Source organism: Ctenocephalides felis, unplaced genomic scaffold (genome assembly GCF_003426905.1).
Source record: "Ctenocephalides felis isolate EL2017-DRISC unplaced genomic scaffold, ASM342690v1 CF-g0.4_SCAFFOLD_03571, whole genome shotgun sequence".
Classification (NCBI taxonomy): domain Eukaryota; kingdom Metazoa; phylum Arthropoda; class Insecta; order Siphonaptera; family Pulicidae; genus Ctenocephalides; species Ctenocephalides felis.
In genome coordinates this window covers 31,302,559-31,326,570 of record NW_020539725.1, presented here as the reverse complement: position 1 = coordinate 31,326,570, position 24,012 = coordinate 31,302,559, and the positions used below count along the sequence as shown (strand labels likewise).

At 28.3% G+C, this 24,012-nt stretch overlaps 1 pseudogene; it reads left to right on the top strand.

Moving 5' to 3' along the window:
* LOC113384823 overlaps positions 1 to 24,012 on the top strand; it is a 59,290-nt pseudogene that overhangs the window by 10,631 nt on the left and 24,647 nt on the right.

Sequence of the window (24,012 nt, the reverse complement as noted above, 5' to 3'; positions counted from 1 at the left end):
CCATATAATACTTTTTATTTGGTATGAAAAATAATTATTTTTTGTAAATCTTAAACATATGAATTATTAAAATTTATATATTTTTGAACAGTAATTCATTAAACTCATTATGCGCTACCTCAATTAATTGCTTTGGGGTTAAATTCATTGTTTTTATTTATAGTATTGCTCTGAAAAAATTTCATGGCGAATTGCACGGTTTTGTAAAAATGTACTAGGATTTGAAATATAGAAATTGATATGGTATTATTAAGAATTTTGCAATTCAATTTTTATTACCATGCGTTTTGAACTTTGTTTGTCATTAAACGCCAATATACACATTTACAAAAAAATTTGTCTAGAATACATTTCATTGTAGGTTACATTTAGATAAGAAATAATTCATATAGAAACAAGTGCAATTCTATGATCTGATCTCACATATTATCAAAATGCAAATTAATATTCAAGCGATGTTTTTTCTACTCGTGTGTCGTATTTTTGTGTTTTTGTTACATATGTTTTTGTACCTTTTATTTATATTTAAGTAGTTGATAGTGGTAATTACCCACGTTGATGTTATTAAATAAGAATCGTTTGAGGGATTTTTTATGAATGTACGTACCTGTTTCGTTTTTAATACGCAATTTGTATCTAATTTTAGAAAGGTCTTCATTGCCAACACATCATGAATTTTATTTTATACATATTAATTTTTCAAGTACAAAATTGATTTAATTACCTTATAGCTATAGTAGACTGTTATATAATTATTTCATTAGATATTATGATAATTTTATTCTTGTTATATTAATACGTTTCTTATTGTTTGATAATAGTGATTGTATTGTAATAATTATATACGTGAAACTATGCAACGACACATATTGTTACTTTAAGTAGTTTAAAAATAACTTTTATTATATGTCTAATGTCGCGCTAATTTTTTACATAACTGAATAATTAAGATTGTAAATTATGTAGTGATTATTTTTTTAACGGATAAGGCAATATTTATTAGTTGAATGATGCATTAATTTTGTTTAAAACCACTTGTCTTTGCTCTGTTGATATAAAATCATGGCTCATGAGTGATTTCTTCCGAATATTTTATTTAATTCTAAACGACAAATTAAGTACATAATTAGCAGATTGAAGAATACGGTTTAATTTTGAAGGATGTACAACAGAGATATTATTCTCAAAATTTTAATCTAATCACATACTTTATAAATGATATATAACCATTAGCGAGCTAGATGGTGCATGTTCTCAAACAAAGCGCAAAACTCATAACTTGTCTATAACAAAAACTATAAGTTATAACGTAAAATATATTCCAAACATGGAATAACCAAATTCCAGAAAATAAATAAAACCTAATAAACTATTTACAGTAGCTGATACTGTTGTCGGGGCAATATTTATCAGTATTTATAAAATTTTCCATATGTCGATTCAAATAAGTATTTTCTAAAATTTATTTATTAAATTGATAGGATTATTAATTTTAGCAAAAATTGAAAAATCAAGATATTTTGAAGTAGGCTGCGTTTCAGGGGTCTTGAAGCTTTGTGAAGCTTTTTATATTACTTTAAAAATCACTAAAAATACTTTGGAGGCCCGAATATATTAGTTAACGCACTTAATATTACAGAGTTTGAAGTAGTTGGAATAAATCACAAATGAGCTATCTTTTTAATTAGATAAACATATTTTTGAAAAGTATGTAAGTAAGTCGCAGGATTACTTTAAATGCGGGTGTGAATATGACACAGGTGCCAATTCTCTTGTAAAATAGACCGTAACATAGCGTTGTTAGGGCAAGGCTATCTTACGCTCTTTTCTTGGTACTAAAAACTGCCAAAATGCTATTCATCTGTTGTGCGATCAGGCACCTGCAAATTAGCAAGATGCACTTATTTTAATATTTGAGATTATACTCGTATATCTAAATCGCTGCGATAACAACGCTATGTTACGGTGTATTTCATCGGAGAATTGTCCCCATAATTGACATAACTATATTAACAAAATTAATGCATCCTTTCAAAGTGTGTTTTTCCAGAGAACCTATATCACAAAATAATTAAAATATAATGTCACTTCCGTATGGTAACAGATACTAGACACTGCATATGATATCTATAATAGAGTATCTAGGAAATAATATATTTACTACACGAACTTGATACTAATTTCTATTTATTCCTGTTAGTACACGCTGTCCGCATTCTTGCCAGTTCTATGTACTCTTTGAAAAAGTATGTACTATTATGAAAAAAGCATTTGTCTAGTGTAGATATCACCTTGCCGATGAGAGTTGTAAAATAAAATTAATTGACTCATTAACTCTGTGCCAATTGATACTCAACAAATTGATTAAGCTATATAGTTCTATTTTATTTAATCGTGTAAAAAGTTATTTAATTTGAGCTTACGTTTTACAACTGTACAGTTTTTTTTTAATAATATTTGTTATTTAAAGTATTAAAAATTGTAGCCCAACGAGATTATTATATTTATTGAATTTCGATAGAGAAATAAAAATTAAGAATGCAAATATATGATATTTCTAATACGTTATTTTTAATGTTTCTTTCGATATTATCATTATGTACATACTCTTAATTATTCTGTGAAGTTCCATGTATCCTCCAGCATGAAAGAATTAATTTGTATATCAAACTTTCAAATAATTTTTTTCCTATTCTATTATACACAAGCGCATTTCCATTTCTTCAGCACAACAAAACTACTTATTACAACAAAAATTAAACATAATGATAATTGAAAATGAACATTTTAGAAATAATTAAGTTTTTAGTTTTTAAGTGTTGAAATAATAGAATGAGAAGACTAATAATTTGCAGTCGTTACTGTGTAACTGATCTGTCGTAAAGCATCAATGCCGACACAAAAATACAATATGTTGCCAGAACTTTAACTTGGGATTTTTTTGGTGATGTTATTTTTGTATTTTTGTTTTACAGCTATTTAATATCATTGATCAAATAATGCTCAAAAATCAGAAGAGATTTTTTGACATACGTAAGTAACTGATGGTTAGTAGTTAGGAGTACCTACTAATAACAATGAGTTTTATCAAAAAGAAGATGTACGGGGCGAAACTACTCATTTTGTCTTCACCCTTTTGAATATATTTTATTTTTTGTGACTTTTACATTTTTGTAATACATTTGTAAATCGGATGGTTCATTTTATGATTTCAATCCACAGCATCCGTGTAGAAACTATAAATATTTTCTGTTGCCTAGTCTTTGATCAACTCAGAGCCGTCAATTTAATTCATTTTTCTTAGTCATTCTTTTAACTCGCTCCTATTTATTTCATCATGGAGATATGTGTATTAGTCAATTTGAAATATGATCTTCTTATAAAGTAAGTTAATTTAACAGATGTTCGTATACATTGCATAAGCGCCCAAATTATCCATCTGTTCAAAAAAAGTACTTAATGCATATGTTTATAATGATGTAATGCATTTTGGCTTAAGTATAACATATTTTACATCTATCCTAGCCTTTCTATGTTGAATTTGATTTCGAGAAAGTATTTTTTCTACAATGGCAATACTTTCTTTTATATTTCGTATGAATTTTTACCAGAACACGTTTATTGATAACGACATTTTGAAAACTTGCTTTCAATGTTACGTGCAAACTTATAAATTGTTACATTTTCGTTCTATTATTCTATATTATATTTATTTATAAAACTAGAGGGGTGCATGGCATCGTGCCTTAAGGTAAATTGAAAAACTTCCCGTACCGTAATTAAATATCTTGGTACGGAACCCAAAAAATTTACACAAAATGTGTACACATTATTAAAATCTCTATAAAATATCTGATAATTTGATGTCCATATGTCTAATGAATATTTTCGAGACCGCCAAATGGATTTTTTTAACTTATTCTTATTGAGAGTCCATAACCGCTGGACCTGCCTATCCAAAACTTTCATCAGTTCTTCATATAGTCAATACAAGTAAAATGTTTTTTGAATTATTAAAATCGGAACGGCTAGACCTGCCTTTGCCAAAAGCTAATCAGCACGTCTCATTATCAATACGAATCGAATGTTTTTTAAATTATTCAAATCAGTTGATCGTTGTTCCCGAAATCGTCGACGAAAATTTGTATTCGCGCACACACACACGCACACGAAAACACATTCACACACATACATCCATTTTTTCTAAGGTATGCCAAAATATTCAGGAAGTTAAAAAATCATCTAGATCTAGATTTTTACCGCAAAGCTTTTGGAATAATAAATATTATAATCCTGACATTATTTTTCTTTTCATGAGGTTACGCTCTCCATGAATTTATTCATACACTTCGACATTTTTTTTGCGATAATATGCATCTATAGAATTCAGCCTGATAAAAATTCATACCTGAACTTTAATAAGTACCGTTACCTGGAGCCGTATAAGTATAAATACCGGACATCCAAGGCTCAGGAGTATTATTTGCAACTCATCGGCTAAAGAAGAACACTGCTAGGACCCCGAATTATTTATTATTTAAAAATACAAGCCATATTTTGAATTTATATTACATAATGAAATATATAGTGAAATGGAAAACCGTTATTTATCAACAACTGATCTCGAGCCCTACCATCGCTTCATATTTATACCTTTTAATACGGTGAGCTGTAGTTAAAATTGATTGTAGATTTAAAACAAATTCACGTAATTATTTTGATACTTTGACGATTAAAACAATTAATATTACGATTGATAAATTTTGCTCTAGTAAATTTATAATAATTACATTTTACTGAAAAATGTTTTATATTATTTCTCAACAGCATGATGCTCTAATATTACGGTTAGTATTTAGGGAACATTGTAATGTAAATAAACTTCGTTTTTATACAGTTAATTGTGATTGACGAATTTAGTAGTCTTAGAGAAATGGCAGAGTTTTGTGTATCAAAGAGTATACTCGTCATGCGTTTAAATCGTTGATCATTGGATATTTAAATTGCGGTTTTTGAAATTAAAAACAAAACATGTTCCCAAATTTTCAATCAAATATTCTACCTCGATTCTGACAACACAAATCTTTGGGCACAGCACAATTAACTGATTAATACACGAATTAATAACCAATCATGATATTGAAAGTCTTTTACTAGAATAGATACCTTCCATTACTATAGTCCTTTCGGATAACAAAATGCTATTGACCCATATCGCGATGTAAACGATTATTAGTCATGAATTAGAGAGTTTGTGGCGTAGGTTTTCTTCGTTTAATATTATATTGTAGCATTTGAACTAATTGAATGTAATAATTATCTAGTCCACATGCCATGGTGACAGATCACATTACTACCAATAAGCAAATTCATTTGCATAAGCCCGAATGACACACGTGCGAGGCATCCATGGTCGGAACTAGGGTTTGTCGGTTTTCAAAACCGGTTTTAAAAACCGGTTTTTTGGCGAAAATTATGAATTCGATAACCGGTTTTTTGGTGAAAAAAGTCGGTTTTCACTTTATAAATGGAAAATGACACATATAGCCAAATATAAAAGATAGATGAAAGCGTTTTGATTCTTGAAATCATATGGGTTCAATAGCATTTGACATCTTATCAGTCTGCAATGGTTAATTTAAATCTTCTTTAAATTCTTCTTGAAGAAATAACTTTCTATACTCAAACTTAAAAAAAAGAGTTTTATACCCTAGTAGCCACAAATTAAAGAACAAAAGACTTAGAATTATTAAATCAGGCTTTTAAAATAATTAAGCACAATATGGTCGCAAGTATGAGAGTGATTTCAATTTAAGAAAATTTTCTGAGTAAACAAAGGACACGTCTAAGTAGCAATTCGATAGACGTTCTCAGTTTTTTGAAATCATATTTTATTAAACAATTCGAATGTTTAAAATTAAATAATTAAAATTGCTCGGAACAGACAATACTCGAGTTTAGCTTAATTGTTTTTAAAACTAAAATTGATATTAACAAGTATGTATCAACATGTATCTATTTTTTTAAATTAATGCATTTTTTTATTTAAAAATGTATTATTTTTACTCATCAGTGTATTATTTCTACTATCAGTCTGCAATGGTTCCCAGAAAGATTTCGTTTATATATTAATTTTGATTTTTATACCAGTGTATATATTAACTTAAATCTTCCTTAAATTCTTCTTGAAGAAGTAGCTTTCTCTACTCAAACTTAAAAAAAGAGTTTTATACGCTAGTAGCCACAAATTAAAGAACAAAAGACTTAGAATTATTCAATCAGGCTTTTAAAATAATTAAGCACAATATGGTCGCAAGTATGAGAGTATTTTCAATTTCAGAAAATTTTGTGAGTAAACAAAGGACACGTCTAAGTAGCAATTCGATAGACGTTCTCAGTTTTTTGAAATCATATTTTATTAAACAATTAGAATGTTTAAAATTAAATAATTAAAATTGCTCGGAACAGACAATACTCGAGTTTAGCTTAAGTGTTTTTAAAACTAAAATTGATATTAACAAGTATATATCAACATGTATCTATTTTTTTAATTTAATGCATTTTTTTATTTAAAAATGTATTATTTTTACTTATTCGAAAACTTTCCTTTTACTATCATAAAAATATTTTCATTATTATATGTAAAAATGATGCATGGATAACGAATAATTATTTCCAAAGTTTTTTAGTCAACTATTCTTTTTCAGTTCTACTAATTAAAATTAAAGTAATTTTGTTTACTATCTATAAAATTGAACAATAAATAAATTTGCGGATAAATTACAGAATATTCGAGTAAAAGTTTATTTTCTGTATAAAATTCGAAAACCGGTTAAAACCGGTTTTTTAGCAAAATGAAAACTCGAAAACCGGTTTTCTGAAATGTCGGTTTTTGTATAAACCCTAGTCGGAACATATGATCGCCAACATTTCATAAATACTCATTTTTGGATTAAGTATTTCTACAAATGAGAAATGATCGAAACCTTTTAAGTTCAAATTGAAACTTCCATTCAACTTATATATACTTACATTTTTATTTGATGCATGCAGTTTTTAATAAGAAGATATGCAGTATACAATGAAAGATATTATTTTGAAGAAATCCAAGATAGAAGTGACGAGTATCTGACGAAATATATGAAATGTAAATTATAAATGATTTAAAAGTAACTTGAAATAAATTAAAAATATTATAGTAAAATATTCTATTATATTTATTTGTATATTTGAAAATAATTGAGGAAGTACCGCGAGTGTGATAATAATTATCTCTTTTAGGCACAATTATGAAAAGAAAGAGAAAGAGGTAGGACCCATGTTTTGGGGTCATAGGACCCATATTTTGGGTGTATCAACTATTTCAGACAAATTTGGAAATGAATGAAGCATCCTGATGAGAATGATACAGTCTGAAGACTATAAAATATATACCGTGCTTGGAAACAGATGTTTTAAAGGTTCTACTAAAAAGGTATAGACTTTGAATTTTTTGCACATACGCACATACTATGCATATATATATATATATATATATATATATATAATCAAACTTCGTATGGAAATAGCATGGAAAATTTCGAAAATTAAAAAAAAAATTTTTAGGTGTAACTTAGCGACAAATGAAGTAAAAGTGAAATTCGTGTCATTTTTTATTGAAAATTCGACGCTCTGCAAAATATTTGAAAAAATGTTCATGCTATTTCCATACAAATCTTTGATTGAATTGCGGTCTATCTAAAAGATAATAATAAGAGCTAAAACTTTCAGAGAATTGTTTTTTATCAACTTGGAACCATTTGAGCCCTTGGGGGCAAAGAAATTCAAAAATGTCCATATTAAGGACCCTAATATATATTCATTCCTTATTGACAAGCAAACTATACGACAGAACATATTAATTTAAGAACACAGTTAAATTGTAAAATAAGAGTTTTGCAATAATACAATATTGCCTTTAGGTTTTTCTATCTAAAATTAGATTTACATTTACATGCAATCACTTGCTGCTTACTGTTTGATATCAGTTTGACATATAATAATAATTTTATAAAAATCAATACACAAATATAATCGTAACAGATATAATGTATGTATCTTCAGGGTAAACGTCCAAATGATAAGTTTTTTGTGCCATTTTAATTCTAAGGTATATTATTGAATACTTGAAGTAAAAAATAAATGTTTACATTTATTATTTGAATTTAAAATAATAACCAAAAATAAAGTAAGCAAAAACTTTGTTATGTTATCAACATTTGGCAAAGTTTGATGTAACATCTCCCGGCTAATGATGTCCAGTTCACATCATTTAATTTCAGAAATTCATTTAAATTGAAAAATGCACACATTTATCCTATACAACCACACACCGTTTAAATTGATAATTAGTGTTTTCTATTAGCATACTTGTATACCATTGATTTAATATTTGACAAAATCCTTTTATTTTAACTATATCTCGAATAACTTTTATATTTTATTGATACCAGTTGCTTCAGATTAATTTCATCAACAATTCATTAAACTAATAGATAGGATAACTAAATAACACAACTATCTGTTCATCCTTATTGCAAAACTGATCTGTCGCAAAGAGTGGGAAGTGTGCGCGAACATTATTTAAAAATCTACAACTTCCTTTAGGCGAATCAAACGCGCTCTCAAAACGTGAGTAGGAACTACACACATAAATTATTGTTAAATAACGTGACAAACGACATGCAAACGACTGGACACTCTAACACATGTCCAAGATAAAGTTAATTTAGCATTCATGAGGTCTATGATGTTGTACTACGATTTTCGAACCAAAACATTGAATGTTGTAGCTTCTAACCCACAACAAATCATCTAAGCAAAATATAATAGTTATACATCTCAGGCAATTGATTTTAGTAATAAATTTTATGAAACCTGAATTTTTTTTAAAAAATTCAAAATCTGTATGATTGAAGTTTGTATTACTTAAATTGTTTAGAGCCAAGTTTTGGTAAATATCTGAGCCCATCGTGGCGTAACACAAACTAGTTTCGAGATCGATCCCAATCTCGATACCTTGATATCAAGCAAAATGATATCAAATTTCCGATTTTTGAAGCTGTTACTGCAACATCTATATAACAACTCTATTAGATATGTTTAATATATGTATGGATCATTTCTGAAATAAAATCGACCAATGTTATGCCAACGTTATTTTACGCTGCGACTTTTCATATAAAATGGTACTAAAATCTGTCAAAATACTTTGTAGTATTTGCTGTTCGATCAGGCTTTTCAGGTATAAATCTTAACCTAGAAAACGCACAAAGTCTAAAAAGTATATTATCATAAGTACATTTTTATGTCGTGCCATAATAACACGTGCGAAATATTAGATTTTAGAAAATTTTGCAAATACTTAGCATTTTGTCAGTGTACCATTTTATATTTAAAAAAGCAAGGTATTCATATATACAACTTTTAGAAGACTTGTAGTACTAAAATTGATTTTAAAAATACTTAGATAACATATTAGTCAATGGTAATAGTAAACTAACTAACTTGGGCCTAACAGTTTGAGAGATTTTACAAAAAAAATGCCGAGAAATTTATATCATGTTACTTATTATGTTATTTGAACTTTGAACAAAACGAGAAAGCCTATAACCAAAAGCAAAGCAAATTTTTAAAAAATAATTTTTTTTTTATTGATTTTGTTAGGGTGCGTCCAATAATCACGCAAGGTTCTTAGGGGAAGGGGGAGTTTGACGAAATATTACGTGGGAGAGGGAGGAGTATAGTAAGATATCACGGGTATTTTTTTTTAACTGTTTATTTTTTAAAATTCAAACATAAAAAAATTCAATAATGTTACAGTTTTTTCACCTAACTAAAAATACACGTGATGTTTGGTAAGGGAAGGAAGCGTTAATTTTGAATATCACCATGTATCACCAAGGGGGATACAGTACCAAGGGGGAGGGGGGGTCCAAAGATCCTTAAAAATCCGCTCACGTGATTAATGGACGCCCCCTTAAATGATAATCAAGATACAGTTTGATTTCATACGTTAGTTTCTAAAGTGAACAAAAAAAATTGAAAAAATATAGATATCAATCCAAGATCAAATTCTTATTTGTCAAAATATCCATGCCTTCAGAATTAATCTTTTTAATTCGTTACATCCCAGTTTACGTCATTTTTTACATTGAAAATATATCGCGAAATCTGTTAATTAAGTTACTAAACGATACGTCAGAAATCATATTTTGTGTAAAATGCTAATGAGTACCGTAAAATACAAATGTTAACATTGACGTCTATGGATGTCAGTTCGATTCTAGATTTTCCGTGATTAAGTCGATTACTAGGACATGGTGACAAGATTGCTATAATGTTTCAGTGCCTAATGTATTTGTATACATTCAATTTTAATCAGTACTTTGATGGTTTGGAGCCCAATATTATCAGATGATCATAAGATACAGGTGATAAGTAATTTATTTTGCTTAGACTTTTAGGTCAATCTGTCATGCCAATATTTATTCCTAATTTTGCTCATAGCTGTGAATATTTTATTAATGCTTACAATTTACTAGAGGCTAATATTTATTATAAAGTGATTGGGAAATTTCGGAAAATTTAATAATTTTTAAATTGGATATCTTAAAATTTAATTTAACATAATCTTTTTACAAAATATTAAACAACTCCTGTGTTCATTTATGTTTATGTATATCTTTGTATGTGGTTATCTATTTATTTTATTCTCGTGCAAAGGTAATTCAACAAGAATTATATAACATTGTTACATTGCGCTGACATCGAGTCAATTTCAAAAATGTGCTTGCGATTGAAAATAGTCCATTTCGGGCAATATGATATGGCAATGAGAAATTTTTCACAATATACTTCCTTGAATATAGTTGGGGTTTAACTCAGTTCACGGACCTGCCCTAGGGCAATACTTCCCGTTATTATAGCGCCGAGAGTATATTTCTAACGTATATAATTTTTACATAAAAAATCATTTTTGTTGATATTTAACTACTGTGTGTAATGATTTTCAGGGCCAGTCGCGATGTCAAACTTTGTTGAATTTATTTTTGTGTTTGTTTTAATTTAGTTTCAATTAGTGTATAAATTAACAAAGATGTAAATAATTTAAACTTGTTGAAATTCAGATTATTTACAAGGTTAAGGATATAACGGTAAAATAATATTTAATATGTACTAGATTCAATGATAGAAAAATAGGTTATCAATCATATATTACCTAATACTTTTTTCAAATTTAAATTCATTTTAAATTTAATTACCACAAATATATATATAGTTTGTATTTGCAATAGCATGAAGTATTGAGTATCTTGATCCGAATGAGAGAAATAGTTTTAATTGATAATTAATCGTATAAAATTAAGTTTGATAGTATCCAATTATTCCAATTTAGATAATATTTTTAATGCATGGTGTAAAAATAAACTACTGTTTGATATCACAACACATTCGAAGAAATCTTAAAATTATTCTGAATGAAGATAATAATTTCTGAGCAAACTTTAATTTCACTGAAGCCGAGCAAGTGTACGTTCTTCGACAATTCTTTCACATATTATACATACTAATTAATTACATACTATAAAATAAATTTATCATAAAGTGATCAATAAATTACTTTTTTGACCAATTTTTATAAATTGTTATTTATACAATCATCCCCTCCTTATTTTATTATTTTTGGAAAAAAATTTTGGTATGCCTTTGCATACAATGTCATGCTCGATATACTAATACAATATAATTCAATATTCAAAATAAGAGGAAATTATTATAAATTGGTGCCAAATCTAAAAGAAGTAATATTTTTTTACAAAATTACTTCGTGAGCTCCAGCTCCTTTTACTCATACTCATTGATCTCTTCCTTTAGCACTTGTATAAGTTTTTGTACACTAAATATTCCAAAGAATTCATATAGAAAAAATATTACAGTTCCTTTTGTAATTGCTATTTTTTTTCTTTAATTTTTCGTGCCACTAAAACTATTTTTGAAGATTTTGTATTTGTATACAAAAGTTTGTATTATTGATGGTTTATAGTAGAAATTAACACGTTTGCGGACCGAAATTTGATTAAACACTACTTACAATTACAAGGTAGTCAAATTATTATATTTTAATTGTTATATAGTATAAATGCTATAGCATCCACGTCAAGTATTACGCATTGTGCTTGCCCGAGCTAATTAGTGCCTACGGAAAAAGATAAGATAATATGAAAATAACTAAAGAATCAATTAGTCATTACCTTGACAGGTGTAATAATTACAAAACCGTAAGGTCATATAAATTAAATTGAAAATAATTTACTTTAAAATGTGAATGCTATAGCATTCATGTCATTCTGCCTCACATTAAAAATGAATGTTATAGCATTCACGTCCGCTAACATTTTGATAAATCTTTGGCAACGTTCTGGAATTGATTGTGCATAGATATGTACAACTATTATTAGTTATATAACAATAAAGGATCATAAAATAGTTTATATTTATATTTATCTGAAGTTGGCTATAAATTTAATTTTACAAAATATTGTAATATTGCGAATTGCTCTTTGACGTTTTGACTTCAGTTTTTACAGATAAATTGTTGAATCTTTTTTTTTATTTTTTTTTATTTATTTTATTAATTGCAATCTGTCTTATACAAAAAAGACATTCAGTAATTTTGGTGATATATGGATATAATTAACATCTATTGTAAAAGGTTACTTATGAGTAATCATTCCAAATATTGATAAAATTGTTGAATGAATAATTGTTTTAATCCCATTTCATACTAATACAATTTAATCAAATAAATAAAATTCAACAACATATCTATCCATCAGCGCTTTGTATCCAATTTTACGTAGTTCTATAAAATATCGCGTTTGACAAAATTATCTTCCTTTTTAGCATTAAAATACCTACAAATAAAGTACTAATCTTCCAAAATTTGGCATTTCTTTCTATATGTAATGCATGCAAATCTAGTCTCCCACTCCTCTGTTTTGGTTTGACCGGCAGTCGCACTCCATAATCCTACGCCGTCATTATTCCAAAGTTAACTTTATTACGTTGCTGATAGGGTCCAGTGGAATCTTTTGCATAGTGGCCGACATAATGTGCCTTTTTGAATAACTAGCAAAATATTTCATAAGTTCATTATCCGACTCGTAAGGACATTGTCTAACACTTGCCGGAATCAGTGATATGCAAAGTACTTAAAAAGTCAGTATCAGCTAGTGATGAGTTTTGTTTGTTATAGTTGTGTAGATGTGATTAGTTAAAAATAATAAGACTGCAGTTTTCTAGTTAATAGAATTAATTTAATATTAATACTATATAAATTATGTGATGGTTTTATGAAACTATAAAAGGTATGTGTCCAATGTTTACTATACTGCGTATGCATAGGTACATGCCAGCATGAGTTACTTTAAGCAATTGCATAACATTTTTCAATATTTTTATAATGATAAATCAAAAACACCTTGCTTTATTGTTTAATCTTTGCTGGAACTTCCGGTACCGTAAATAAATATTCGAGGGATATTGAATATTTTCAAATAGATTATTGTAACATTGTCTAATATTTATATAAACTAAATTGCAAAGTTGAAATTGTTTGTTTAGAGTATATTAGAACTTTAGTCAGAATTAAAAATAAAATCTGAATTATTTTCGATATACAAAAAAAAAATTTTTTTAATAAAAAAAAATTTGAAACAATTTTTTTTCCAAAATCCTTTATTTTGTTAAAACAAGCAGAAAGTTCTTTGAATAATTTAAATCAGACGCTTAGTTCTCTCAAAAACTGCCATTTTTTGCACATTTAGTTCTGTATCTTCGAAATGCCTGGGCCTGCCTTTGCCAAAAACTAATAACCACTTTCCCCAATCAGTACTAATTGAATGTGTTTTAGATCATCCAAATCGGATGCTCCGTTCTCTCAAAAACTTGATTTTTATTTTCTGCACAAAACACACACACATCCATTTTTTCTGAGGTATGTCAAAATGTTCAAAAACCTTCAAAACGTCTAGAAATGCAAAAACTTTCAATTTTGATTTATGGACGATTACAATAACAACTTACCCTACGGGAAGCTAATAATATAGATATAGTTAAATAGGCAACCCTTTTCTGCCTAACTTGCCTAATATTCCTAGATAAAAACTGGAAATAACATTAAAAGTACCTTGGTTGAAATTTAAACGATCAAACTCTTTCTTATTTACTAATTTACGCCATTTACACTACACTAAACCTCACTTTTCAAGAACTTGTCTCCTGGTAGAAATTGCCCATAATTATAATTGGAACATTATTATTATCATTATCTCTATTTGTGAACCTGCCGATCCTTTATTTTTTGCTATACATTTTTTTAATATCTGCACTCATTCCATTGCGGAACATCAGCAAATTTTTGGTAGTACTTAAAAATGTCTAAATTGATTGCCTATCTAGTGATGGTACTTCTGCTACATCTAATAAAAATTATGGGTTTATTTTGTTGAAATATTGACAAACAACAAATGATATAGAATACAGATTTAATCAGAGTTTTTTTAAATATTTTTTTTATTATGTATTTTTTTTTATTACTTTCCTAATATATAATTTTTGTATTGGATAATTTGTCAAAAGTAATATCCGTGAGCTTAGTTAAACTTTGTAAGGAAGTGCAATATAGGAAATTATATTCTATTCAATGTATTATTACATTAAAACTTTACATACTATCGTCTTCTCATAAATTTGATTTTATGATTTCACGCCCTAAATAGACATTCGATTTAGACATAAGTACTGCCAAAAATTAACTGATGTTCTGCATGGTATAGATGCAGATATTAATAATAATAATAATAATAATAATAATAATAATAATAATAAAGAAATAATTTATTAATGTTATCTTGTACTGCAATGCACGAAAGGGCTATTTTTTCAAAAAGAAACAATCTGTGAGCAAATTTTCCCCACTTATCTTTTTCTAATGCATATACATTTCAAAAGCAACAAAGTACTATTTTCAATGACGTTTTTCTGAATATTATTCATTCCATATGCAAAATTCTTGTTTAAGTCGATTCAAATATAAATAACGCTAATTTAAAACATTGAATTGAATATAATATTCTATTAAGAATATTTTATCATAGATTAAAATCATACGATGGAAGCCAATTGTGTGCAATCTTCTGCCACAGATGAGATATCTCAAGGTTTTGCGTTTGCATTTATTGAAGGCATTAATCAACTATTAACCAAGACTCATTCAATGTAAAAATTCTTTATCAAAGATTACCGCTGAAGCTATAATGAAATAATTAATATTGTCATAACAACTTGACATGTCGAAGTTTGAAACAAATTGAAATTCAATTAATCAATGGTAAATTAATGGGGAGGATGACACATGGTCAAGTGCAGTAATAGTTGAAAATTTTAGAATTATTTTAGTATCAGGAAAATATTTGTAGTGAATGGATCTTGGTAATTTTTATTCAATGTTATTGTTTTCAAAAATTATTGTGAAGATTTTTCGGTAAGATTCAAACTTAATTTTAAAGCAATAATTGATTAATAATGCAATTTAGAATTCAAATGAGTTATTCAAAATTAGTATTTTGATTATGCTTGCTAAGGAATGATTCTGTGTATTATTTAGATTTTTAAAATATTGCAATTTTAATATCTCTAACTCACACTTATTAGTATTATTTGTATTTATAAACAATATTGTTGATTGTAATTATTATTTAATTAACGTTAGAACAGATGAATTGCACAATTCAAATATCTAGTGGAAAAAACATAAAACAGACTACTTATTTATTGTACTTTTAATTTCAATGTTTACCAAATCAAATAAGTTATGACAACTCTAATTAAATTATTGAATCATGACACTAATTTAAAAAAAACTACACTAATTTATTTATTTGTCTCTTTTTTTGTTTATTTTACCAACTAGCTCATAGAGGAAAATACTACGGGCCCAGTACTAGTACATCAAAAAGAGATAATATTTTTTAAATATATTTTTTTAGAATTGATCACAAAAACAATAGTGCTTTACAATTTGGTTCAATATTGTACAATATTTATACTATTTGTCCAATATAACTAACATATATGCAAAATTTAAACAAAAGTGATCATCCGTAATAGTTTTCAACGTTATAAGAACCTAAGTCATTCGGTATACTTCTGAAACATTTATAAATTAATAATGATTGATTAATACTGAGAATTTTAACCCCTTAACTTAAAATGACGAGCAGAGCCCGCGTGCGATTGCTAGGCCAAAAGTGAATATAACGGCCATAGCCCGCGTACGATATTCGGGCCAGAAGCATATATTACGCATTTCGGGCATGGCCTGGTATGGTGAATGCAAGTATTATAAAATATTTATTCATACGAAACTATAAAACACAAAATTATTTTTATTTTTGTGATAAACCGTACACTATGTAGGAAAATAGTCACAACGCCGCACCAGCTTGAACAACATTGGGCCGACATTTTCGAATCTAAATTGTGAGTTAAGGGGTTAAGCAACTTGTTTTTAAGTTTAATGCTACTGATACACAGTTAAGTTTTTTTCTGACCTGTGTATTTTTATATCAATTCTAGTTACGAAGTGAAGAAATCAATCATGTACTCCAAGAAGTGTTTCTTCGGTGCACTCGTATGCTTTCTTGTACTTCGTTCCGAGATAATCAATGCATCCTCATCTGAAGAGGACGAGGAGACGAGCACGAATCTCTATGCGACCGTCGGATCTCACATCGCCTTCAACTGCGAAATAGAATTTCCAAAATGATTTGGAGATACCGTACGAATTGAGGTGGAGTAAAGATGTAAGTAGAAATATTCAATTTTGTAAAATATCCTGGACAACTTAATATCGTGCAGAAAGGATTTTCACTTAGATCAAAAGTATTTTCAATTTTAAAATAGCCCGTTTGAAGTGGCAAAGGGAAATCTCTCACACTATTTTTCTTCCTGAATCGAGATCGAGTTTAACTTAGCTCACGGACTTGCCCAGAGGCAGTACTACCCATTATTATTATCTAATTAGTAATAGATATGCAACAAATATACTAGAAAAACAGATTCATTTATGCAATAAAATATTAACTCTTAGTTTATAATACCTCTAACTTTTTAAAGAAGAAATTTATATTTTCACCTCATCTTTCCGATTTGCCTTTTTTTCTTTTTTAGACGTTTCAAGTCATTTCAAATTGTTTGACATCAATATTAGACAAAGTAGGTATGTATGTATTAGGGTAGTCCTTAATATGGACATTTTCGAATTTCCTTGCTCCCAAGGGCTCAAATGGTTCCAAATTGATAAAAAAGAATTCTCTGAAAGTTTCAGTTCTTAATATAAACTTTTAGATAGTGCGCAATTCAATCAAACTTTGTATGGAAATAGCATGGAAAAAATTTTGAAAAATTTTAAAAAAAATTTAAGTGTAACTTAACGACAAATGAATTAAAAATGAAAATTCGTGTCATTTTTTATTGAAAATTCGACGCCCTGCAAAATTTTTGAAATTTTTTTTATTCTATTTCCATACAAAACTTTGATTGAATTGCGCTCTATCTTTATTAAGAGCTAAAACTTTCAGAGAATTGTTTTTTATCAATTTGGGACTATTTGAGCCCTTGGGAGCAAGGAAATTTGAAAATGTCCATACTAAGGACCACCCTAGTATGTATGTATGTGAGGCGAATATTAACTTACATTGACATTTTTTGAGAAACGTCTGCATCAATTTTAAAGCATCAAATTGAAGAACCTATAAGGATTCTAGTAAGTTAGTTTGCCCTACGACCGCCCGATAAATTTCTTTATAATGAGCCAATTCATGCGAAAGTGAACTTTCCTTGCTTTTTTCCAAAAATGCTGAACCGATTTTGTACGATATTTTAATAGAATTTATGTTCGCTAAGTATATCTTAAAATATTATGACAAGTGTTTTAAATATGAAGTAAAGTTTGATAAAATGATAAGATGATATAATAAAACGCAATATTGTTTTATTAAATGCATATTTGCATAGTTGGTCTATGAGTTTTCTCATGGAATTTGTGGTTTACAGAAGCGGAACTCTCTATGGGCCTGCGTAACTCAAGTCAAATTTCAAATGCTCAATATTTTACAAAAAGTTGTCTTTTTAGTGAAATGACACATAAATCTTAATTCTATAATATTGTCAAGACAACTAATATTAATATTTATGCTTTGCCCAAAACCTGAAATTTAATTTCACATTCCATACATAAAAGTGCAAATATCATAGAACCAAAAAATTAGTTTGAACAAAATTTTTGTGTATTTGCATTTTGGCAACAAACGATTAAATATAAAAGCAATCAACAAATGAAAATATACACTGCCACAGAATTTGATCACTCATACCATTTTTTTTTATTTATTTATTATTATACAACAATCAGAATAGTAGTTACATTCTATGAGCTGCTATGCTAAAATATTTAAACTAAAAAAAAAATAAAATAAATAAGAATCAATAAAGATAACAACATAAAAATAGTAATTAATAATAATAATATTTCATAATAATAATAAATAATAAAATAATATAATAATACTACAAAAAAAATTACATTAAATTAACTATCATATTTTGATTTACTAAAAAATATAGAAATTGTTCCATTAATCAATTAGCTAGATTAGTATTAATCTATTGGATAATCCATTTTCGCTTGAATCTCCTGGAATGCGATATCTCAAGCAGTTGACACATACCACAATTAAAAATAAAATTAATTTTGCAATGTTTTCCTAATATTGTTACAAATTATAAGTGCATTATTCGTTAAAACGATTACGTAAAATGTATGTCATTTAGTTTGGCCCCGAACTCAATGGACTGCATAGCCGTGTACCTCAATTAAAATTTAAATTAAAGTCTTGCACGCTTAATTCGACACATACAGTTGTTTTCAAAACTCCTGACTCATTCATAAATTCATCAGTTTAAATAATTTTTAAAGCTATCTATGTGCATAGGTCATTACAGAAATTAATTGAAATGGGCTATTTAATTATTTTATATTATTATCAAGTTATTTTTATCAAGATTTTTTCTATATTAACATTCTCCAGATGAATTAAACTAAAGCTATTACTCAATCATGTTTATATTAAACAAACAAAAAAAATTAAATAAAAATGTGTGAACCCCTTTTACTTTTCAATGAGAAAAAATGCCTTTTCAACCTTCCACATCGTTTCAGCCTTTTTTAAAAAATCGCAGTAAATCTTAAAGTACTCAGACACGCATTCGTTTTTATATAGTGTGCCAAAATAGGGGTTGAACTCATAACTTTTTGCAAATTAGAAAACTTATGCCGAGGGCGTTAGGAACTCGTATCCAATTTCATTCTGACAAATTCTAATGTTGATTATAATCAATTAGTTGAACATTGTCATAAACACGAAATTCATATTCACGGTACAGTAGCCAAACAATTCGGCATGAATGTAATGCAGTCTTGGGTTATAAATAACTTTGTCAACTGTAGTTCTACTTCTGACAGTTCCTGTACCATTGCTCTATTATGAATTTGTTTGAATTGGCTTGGTCACTCGCGTGTTCCTGCGATATTTGCATATAAATGGTGTGAGGTCGTTGGATCATTTGATGAATTTTCAGTCCCGAACATTCATTCAGGATATATACTATGAACTGATTCGCAGCTTCTCTATTAACTTTCTCTTCATGGAATCGTTAAACATATATTTGAATCAACGATAGAAAGTCCAACTAATATTTTTGTAATAATTTCTACTTTAGAACTATTTTGTAATTAAATATAATAAAATCTAAACACTAAATTCTTTAGATACCTTTCAGATTTTGAGAAGTTTAGATTCTTGGTTATAAATGAATTATTGAAAAGAATTACCCGATTAAACTACAAGCTATTCATACTACAAATGTTAATAATATCTAAACAAATCTTTGAAATAAGGTTACTACTTATAAAACCCAAAAGGAGAAAGCAAGCTTATATGTATATTAAAAAGCTTTCTCGGGGATCAGTGATAAGAGCTTTAGCGTTGCAATCTTGGATATCAGAATAATGGTTCAAATTATTATGGTTATTAAATAATAATAGTTTTTATTTTGTTAAAATGACGCTTCTGCTGGGGGTAGCAGATTCACTTAAATATTTTAAATCAATTTTGTACCTTATAAAAAAAATTCTTTTTTTATACATGCTTCAATTATGACAGCATCATTTATTAATTTTTATGAACTCAAAATTACCATTCACTTAGCATAATTTTAACTGAAACATTGCACTGTTTAATAATCATATTTAAAATTATTTGTTTAAACAATTATGTTAATAACTTTGTACGACATGTTAATAACTACGGCAAATAAATCTTTATTAAGATGATCTATTTTTATAACTTTGTATATTTTTATTTTTGGTATTTCGAATGTCTAACTTATTTTTAGCCTATAGATATTTCAATGTTACAGAATTACTGTAATATTATTACTCTACATGAAAAGTATTGTGTAGATTGAGACTTTGTTTGCTTTAAATTCAATGATTTTTACGTTAATCGTCTCAGAAGCCAATCGATGAATGAAGATCAATTATGGACCCAAATGATCTATTTACTAAATGTCTGTCGTATGAACAATAATAATTCGATTTTTCAGAAACTTTTCGAAATATGAAAATCCTAATCAACTCTATCTAATCGTGCATTTCTATTACAAAATAGAACTAAAATTTTTACATTAAATTTTTCTAAATTTTTGCAAAAAATATTTTTCAGAGTTGGTCAAATTTAACATGGAGTATCAGCGGCTTAGCATAATCTAAGAAACTGTGTATAAGTTTTGTATTCGCTCTTTCTATCTACTGTTATTACTTTTCCAATAAATTTTAAATTGACTTGTAATAGTGTCTTATTTTTAATAAAAATATCTTAAATATTCCAGTAATATTGAATATTTGAATGATTTAAAGTGATTGATATTTAATCTACAACTTAATAAAAACCGCCTTCATGTTATTGCTCCAAGAGTCTCGAGTTATTACGAGTAGTTCGTCACCCATCACTCACTTTTGCAATGTCTATCGGGCAACTACTTAATGGTACTTTGTATTTAAACCAGAAAGCACAATTGGATTTAATCAAAAATGACCTAGAATAGTTAGACGTATAGGATATGGGCGCTCTCTATCTGACTAACTATCAGAATTAATTAAATTAACACAATAAGACCAAGCGAGGAGTGCCGTATTATTTGATTATTTTTATGCCAAAATGAATTATATGGATAGATAATTTAAATTTCGTAGAATGCCTTATGATCAAATTTGCTTGGTAGATCTAATTTAAAGCATAATTGATGGTACATCATTCATTTATCTTAATTCCCGCGATATATGATAGGCGATCTGTATTTCCAAGTTATGTAATGATGGTTTAATGTTTCCTGCGGAACAAAATGTGCGAATGTTTGGTTACGGTGCGTGAGCACCCATTGGAATAGAAAATATAGAAATAATATTTTAATACAGTATAATAGTGTAATGATATTATATTTTTATAAAAATATGAATATTAAACGCATGTAATGCATAAAAAAAAATATTATTACTAGTGCGAAATACAAAGAATATCACATTCAATTAACGTATGCCAAGTAATTTGGTATAGTTGATTAAGCTTGATCATACTAAATATTTCTATTTTCAGACATTTTAGTTTTTTGACATGTATTCTAAAAACTTCTACTCTTGGTCATTCTAATTTCTGATCATTCCTACCTGTGGTCATTTTTAGCTCTAGACATCCATGGTTCTGGTAATCCTTGTTTCTGGTCATCCCTGTTTCTGGTCATCCCTGTTTCTGGTCAACCCTGTTTCTGGTCGTTCATGTTTCTGGTCGTTCATGTTTCTGGTCATCCATGTTTCTGATCAAACTTGTTTGTAGTTTTCACATGTTTTTGATCACACTTGTTTCTGGTCATTTCTATTTCTTTCCATTTCTATTTCTTGTCATTACTATTTCTGGTTATTTCTAGTATTTTGGCGTCGCCATTTTTTCACTGGAGTATTCTATTGATGATTCGGTTCAAAATTACATATTATATTGATTATATATTATATCTAAAACAAAAAAAATATTACTAGTGCGAAATACATAGAATATCACACTCAATTAACGTATGCAAATTAATGTATGCAATTAATCTGATATAGTTGATTAAGCTTGATTATACTAAATATTTCTATTTTCAGACATTTCAGTTTTTTGACATGTATTCTAAAAACTTCTACTCCTGGTCATTCTTGTTTCTGATCATTCCTACCTGTGGTCATTTTTAGCTCTGGACATTCATGTTCTGGTCATCCTTGTTTCTGGTCATCCTTGTTCCTGGTCATCCTTGTTTCTGGTCATGCTTGTTTCTGGTCATTTGTTTCTGGTCATTTTTGTTTCTGGTCATTTTTGTTTCTGGTCATTTTTGTTTCTGGTCATTTTTGTTTCTGGTCATTTTTGTTTCTGGTCATTTTTGTTTCTGGTCATTCATGTTTCTGGCCATTCATGTTTCGGGTTATTCATGTTTCTGATCAAACTTGTTCCTGGTCATTTCTATTTCTTTACATTTCTATTCATTCTCATTACTATTTCTGATAATTTCTAGTTTCTTGGCGTCGCCATTTTTCACTGGAGCATTCTATTGATGATTTGGCTCAAAATTAAACATTATATAATTATTTAATATATATATATATATATATATATATATATATTATTATTTAAACATATAAAAATGTTATACATTTACATATTCTTTTGTTACAAAATTCAGCGATTTCTTCACCCATAAAATTGTCGTAAATAAAGTATTACCATTCTTGATTTTCAGGGCGAAGAAATATTCTCCTGGTACGATGGTGACTTAGTAGCAGCCCCTGTATATAGAGGTCGCATAACTCTACTTGATGATCATCAGGTCCATGGTTTTGGTCGCGGATCCATCAATCTCACGGCCATTCGAGAATCTGATTCTGGATGGTATGAGTGCCGAATCATCTTTCCGAACAGAAGCCCAAGTTCAAGAAATAATGGAACCTGGTTCCACTTGGAAGTTGATGGTAATGATTTTGTAAATCATACTTGGGATTGTATGAATCAGGACCAAATAACTTCTTGGAGATTATCAAAAATTACTATGTAAAATTAAATATTAATATTCTAAGTTCAACATTCAATTATTAATTATTTGTAAAGTGATAAAAGACTGAATACTACAACGACTGAATGATAAAACCCACATAATTTGATTAGTTTTATTAAAGATCATTTAACTGAAAAAAGTGGAAATATTGTTCATATGGGCGCGTACTGAATAGAGTTGTTTCATGAAGATTTTATAAATATTACTATTTATTTGTTTTAATTTATCTAACTTTTTTTCTAGGTGGTGCATTACTGGCCATACCTCCAGTAAATCAGACAACACTAGAAGGCGAGCGAGCACATTTCGCCTGCACAAGCAAAGATCCCGACAGTGTTGTCGAATGGTACAAAGACGGTGTTCCTCTCAGTGAACTCGTAGACTTGAGGCATCGTGTTCGATACGGGCCTCAGGGTGGACTTACGGTCGGACCGGTTATGATGGGCGATTTGGGAGAATATGTATGTGCTGTTACAAATGCCCATGGAGACAGACAGACTGCAAGAGCATATTTGAATGTCCAATGTAAGAAATGATTAAAATCAGACTAATAATATAATTCCTTTCAAAAATATATCTAGCACGTTAATCGCTACAATATCAGGAAAAAATCACAAGGGCCATTGTAATTTTATTAAATAATTTAGTTAAAAATATATAGGAGAAAGTTAATGCTTCAACAAAAAAAATATTTTGGCAAAATTTTCT